Source organism: Hetaerina americana, unplaced genomic scaffold (assembly GCF_022747635.1).
Source record: "Hetaerina americana unplaced genomic scaffold, ioHetAmer1.1.p SCAF_7, whole genome shotgun sequence".
In the NCBI taxonomy this organism is placed as follows: Eukaryota; Metazoa; Arthropoda; class Insecta; order Odonata; family Calopterygidae; genus Hetaerina; species Hetaerina americana.
In genome coordinates this window covers 46,704,897-46,710,546 of record NW_027287316.1, presented here as the reverse complement: position 1 = coordinate 46,710,546, position 5,650 = coordinate 46,704,897, and positions in this window count along the sequence as shown.

Below are 5,650 nucleotides of genomic sequence, written 5' to 3'. Positions count from 1 at the left end.
TCTCAGCATACTTGTATTTTATTACTTGTCCAATTAGAGTGTAGTTACATTTTACCCTAACTAGGTTCAACAAGTCCAAGGATCCATACCTACCGATCTTTGTTAGATGAAATTTTATGTGAGGGTCGTTCAGAAAGTAGTGGTAATAACAGTACAAAGCTTAAAAACATTCATCGCTAAAGGTTATTTTTTGTAAATCCATATGTACTTACTTGTTTTACATAGTTCTTAATATTATTATTGACACTTTTTCAGCCAGAGACAAGGGGTAGTACGCCCATGCTGTAGAAATTGGTTGCCTGTGCTTTCCGGAAACCCATTTCAGTTCCACAACACAGTTATTATTACTTTTCTAGTTGATCTCCTTTTAATTTTGAATTTCTTTGTTTTGGGGAAAATGTATGGCACCTTGAGAAAATCTTGCCTACTCGTAGGTGTGTGGTGGTATTTCTCTGACAGACAGAGACAAAATTGCTATTGTATTTGAAATTATTCAATCCTGAAGAATTCTGCATTCTCGGGTTACACCGCATCGTTGTTTAATTCTGACAACAGTTTCGCCTAAGTTGCATTTGGCGTCTTCAGGTCGAAGATGAGGGACTTGGAATTTTGCCACCCTTATATAGGTGTTCCCGTCTAGTGGCTGCTCGCTGATTGGTCCATTCCCGAAGAACTCTCTTCCACGCGTTGTGGAGATGGTAGCCTCCATCTCTGTTAATGTTCTCCGGGTTTTTTGCGATCTCAATTGCTTCTCTTATTATTATTGCTTCAAAATTCCGAAAGACCTATACGAAGGGGACTACCAAGTACCCTGTTCATGTGGGAAAGCCTACATTGGGGAAACATGCCGCTCAATGAAAGTTCAGATGAAGGAACACCTCCGGGCAACAACAAATAAGCAGTTTCACCTGTCGGCCATTTCAGAACATCAATGGAGTGAACCCGGTCACGAGATCTTATTCCAAAAAGCAAACATTATAGCCAAGGAGAGTAGATACTACCCACGATTAATTAGAGAAGCAATTGAGATGCAAAAAACCCGGAGAACATTAACGGAGATGAAGGCTACCATCTCCACAACGCGTGGAAGAGAGTTCTCTGGGAACGGACCAATCAGCGAGCAGCCACTAGACGGGACCACCTGTATAAGGGTGGCAAAATTCCAAGTCCCTCATCTTCGACCTGAAGACGCCAAATGCAACTTCGGCGAAACTGTTGTCTGAATCAAACAACGACGCGGTGAAACCCGAGAATGAAAAATTCTTCAAACCACCACCAGGAAAACCTACGCAGCCATCTATTCAATCCTGTTTGTCTTAGAGGAAATACTTCATTAATCAGGCCCCCATATACTAAAAATGATAATTGCAACACCTCTTTATGTTTGTCAAACTGGGAGGAATTTTAAGACATGAACCAAAGAACACACTTGGTGTCCCAAAAATCAAAATTTCAATTCCCTCTTTGCAAAACACCTCATAGATTTCAAATAACAGCAATTTTGTCCCCGAAATACTGCATATCCTTCCTAAAAGATTAAAAATGGACACTCTTGAGCAAATCAAGATTAGAAGGCTATTGGCAGGCACGAAAATGATTCTTCGTAACGAGAAATTACTCACATCCCTCTCCTCTCCTTTCTGAGAAACTCACCTTGACAGTAAACAAATTCCATCATTCAGCGTATCCGTTCCCCGCCACCCCACCCCACATCACAACCAAGGCATCGCCACCTTCTCTTTTCTCTTACCTAAATAACCGTGACTCCCACTATAAACATCCCATCCTTTTACATTCACCCCCTCTACTAAACTATATATTCAACTGTTGCATGTGAACAAAATATGTACCTGATGATAGCACAAGTCGGTGAAATGCATTATCTAAAAAATGAAGTCTATGGAAAAGAACAAAATCTTTTAATATGGAAAAGACAGTGCTTCAGCCATTCAATTTTTTAATATTGGCCTCAGTTGGCAGTCTTTTCTTTCACAAAATAATTTGTAGTAGACAAGTATTTGGAATCAGTTACCTGCAGGTACATGACTCATGAGTCAAAACCTGCATCATTATTAAAACTTTTTATTTTGTGGGAATGTGCCAAATCTTCTTTTTTTTAATTAAAATTCCTTTTACCACATCTAGCCAGAAACTGTTAATCTTGCAGTTTGGTATTTTAGTGGATTTAGGGTTTTAGGTGGTAGAGAATAGGCTGAGAGAAATCTTAATTAATTCATCACATAGGTGACACCTTGAGGAACAATTCTCTAGTACATGACGAAGGACAGAATTCTTAAGATCCTCTTAACATAAGTCACCTCACAATTTAACACCTTATCAGATGGTCAGACAGATATGGTAATTCCAGAGAATACTGAAAGCTTTCTGTTATTTAACCAATATTAAACTTTAATTATCAACCATATAGAAAATTGAGTCATTTTGGGTAAAAATCTAGGGTTGACATTAAAATAATGCTGAACAACAATAGTCTACAATCGACCAAAAATTAAAAGAGCCTCAGCAAGAGCACACTGTTCTGTATTTTGATACAGGAAGACCAACTGCTTGAGTTATGAAGATCACCACCATTACTTATCTCATAGGGCAATACCTAATATTTGGAGGAAAAGAATTTGGAGCATACATATCAAGTTTAAAATATTTATTTACACATTCTTTACTCTTAAACATTACACTATCCATCAGAATGCCCCGCTGACAAGTATCAATGTGAAACCTCAACTAACTCTTATGAAACAACTATACATATTTCGTTCACTGCTTCACGTAGCATTTGAGTAAGATTTAATTATGAGAAATTGGTTATTTTATTTCTTATTGAGTCCAATGTTGTGTATGGAATGAGCCATGCAACTAGCATTTCTACCGCAGTAGTGTAAGTACTTATTTATTAGAACAAATTAGAATTATGTAGTACTCTTTCAAACTGTCAAAATAAATAGTTCTGCCCTTATTTATTTTACTCCAGCCTCCAAAAAAGTCTGAGAACTCTGATGTGGCATAGTAACCAAGCAGTGCTGTTTAGTTCACCATAATATTCTGCAGAAGAGAACTGCTGTGGAACTCTTGGAAAAGTTTTTCTTCTGTGTAGAAATTACTCTCAATTCTAATGAAGCTTCGGTAACCTCATTAAGTAAGTGCAATCTTAAATTTTCAGTTAGCAGTAGTACCTAATGGATTTTAAAATTATTCAATGCATAAAGCCGACACAAAGCCAAATTTAATCATGGATTACACCAAATAAAATGCATACCTGTTGAGTACTACCAGCCAGATTAGCCCTGTTCAAATAGAATTGAGCATTGAAGTGGATGAGCTCAACTTGATCCCTGAAAGCATTTTTTCTATAGAAAGGGTAAGGTTAGAAGCACTATCAACTGAGAAAATATGATAAAGAAGGGTTTATTCTGTCTGTAAAATATGACATTTAAAATGATATAATGGCAGCATTAAGTAGTGGGATAGGAGTGTGTAAATTCAGAACTCTATACTGTGGTATTGACAGATTATATTAATATTATTAGAAATGTGAGGATATGAAACTTTGGTTAAACGTAATTAATAATTATTATAAGTAGCACTGTTTTTCTTCCCCTTCCATGGACAAGCTTGATTTGGTGGAAATGCTTATGCAATCCATTGATCTTTGCAATGACGGGGACAATTATATTTGTTTCTGGTATAGTAACCCGAAAAGTGGATGAAGGGGGTGTTGACCGGCAGTGGGATGTTGAAGACTGTGATAGAGGGTAGAATGTTGGGCAAAAGAGGAAAGGGAAGGAACAGGATAGGGATGTTGGACGGGATGAAGGGCGGAAGAAAGTACTCAAGAGATGAAGAGGGACCTGGTGTAGAGTAGAATTTAGGGTTGTGTTTTGTTAGTAGTCACAAAATATTTGTTTGGTAGTTGTGTCCATCGAAAAACCTACCTTACCCGGTAGATTACCTTAAAAAAAACCCATGCTGAATAGGTTGAAGGGAGAGTGAATTTATTCTACAGTGATACTGTTGCAAAGACAGCTGATCCCAGTGTGGTGGACATTTATGTTGTGTTCCGATCGAAACATTGGGGAAAGCAAATGGAAATCATGTCAATGAGATATTCCATGAAAGCATGAAGAGCACCATATTGCTGATGAATTTTGATAATACAGGACAGCCCGTTGCACTAGATGCTCCGGCTAGCAGTGAGTTGGCAAGGCATCCACTTTCATCATCACACATCCTTGCACAGCTTAGTAGGGAGTAATGGGAAAGACACTGAAGTGGACCACAGTGGTTAGGATGAAGACATGAAATATTAGAACAATATTTAGGAGAGGGAAGTTAGTAGATGAGAGAAATGGAGTGTAGAAATGTGATGTCCAATGAATCATTGCTTCTATAACCTAGGTCTGTATTTCATTGTAGAGGTCTGTGATGTATTTTCTTGCTAATTACGAGGGTGGGCTGTAAACTAATGCACACATGCTTGTAGACCACAAACAAAATGACCTTCAGAAGCACTCCTGGTGGCATGTGGAATTAACATTCCCCCTCAACACGCTTGCACAAGTTTGAGGTCCTGCCATTAATGTTAGATAGCTTCTGATCAAAAAAATTTTGGTGGCTATTTTTCTGCCTTGATTATCTCTTACTGCAAGATATTTCATGTCTTATCTTCTCTCATAATTCAATGGTGTTAGCACTTAATCTTATTTTATGTGGCTGCATTTGCCATTGGATATCACAGCTCAGTGGTATAAATGATGATTTAACTAGCAGTGTTCCTCTGACTTAAATTGTGGTAGAGCGTTTTTTTCATAATTGATTCATGCAATATCACTTTTCTAAAAAAGAATTAATTCCACAAAGAGAAATCTATTGTAATCTACCCCCCAAAATCTCTCTCGGAATGCCTCAATACTTGAACTCCCAACACTGTTGGGTCCTCCAACTGTCGGTGGTATGGCTTCACTGGTTTCTTGCAACCTAGTATTTCTGTGTATTTGTCTAATGAGTCCACCATTATTTGCCTGAACCAATTCCACGTGTAAATGTTGTGAGTCAATTTTCATGATCTAATGTGGCTCTACTTGAGCCCACTACCAGGCTGAAATCATTTCCAGTAAAACACACTGATGCTGATAGCCCATGTGAAATATACAAGAGTGTTAACTGAAGCATAATTCAATAAGTGTTCACTTCCAAATGAGAAATCCATTACAGTGAGAAACTTGAATTTGAGGAACACTAAGCATTTCCTCAGCAACAAATGTACAGGTGACTTCCTTATCAGCAGTGGAATTTCTCTGGTCCACTCCCATTGGTTTTGCAAGTATTTTATGAGAAAGGCCCACTATTACCAAGCTATTTTGCAAAATAAAAATGGTCCCTATTTGCCATATTTGTAGGCTCCCCATTAAGAATGTCTTCAAAATGTTGCTTCATAATTTTATCAAGTGAAACATGTTCTACTTGAACCCTTTTATGAGTGGACCTCTGCTCCCACAAATAAGGATAGTGATTCTGTAACCTCACAAACTTATGGTAAAGAGTTTTCATTTTTACATTCAACAATGATATGAGGAATCCATTACCAGTCACAACTAAAAATCTGTGTTGTGGCTTCAACAATAAATTTGCT